Source organism: Arachis duranensis, chromosome 7, assembly GCF_000817695.3.
Source record: "Arachis duranensis cultivar V14167 chromosome 7, aradu.V14167.gnm2.J7QH, whole genome shotgun sequence".
Taxonomy (NCBI): Eukaryota; Viridiplantae; Streptophyta; class Magnoliopsida; order Fabales; family Fabaceae; genus Arachis; species Arachis duranensis.
The window spans coordinates 15,255,451-15,255,661 of NC_029778.3; positions in this window are offsets into that span (position 1 = coordinate 15,255,451).

The window sequence follows — 211 nt, forward strand, 5'->3', positions numbered from 1 at the left end:
GTTTTTTTATAAAATTAACATAAAATAAAAATAAAATTTAAAAATAATATTCATATATCACAATTTCACAAACCACCGAATGAATTCAGAAAACCTTAAATTAATTTCGCCATTTTTCAAATTCTCTTCGCTTAAAAACTGTAAGTTCTTCTTCTTTCCTCCATCATTACAATTCTAAGTTTTTATATCAAACTGTATATGAAGATGATGA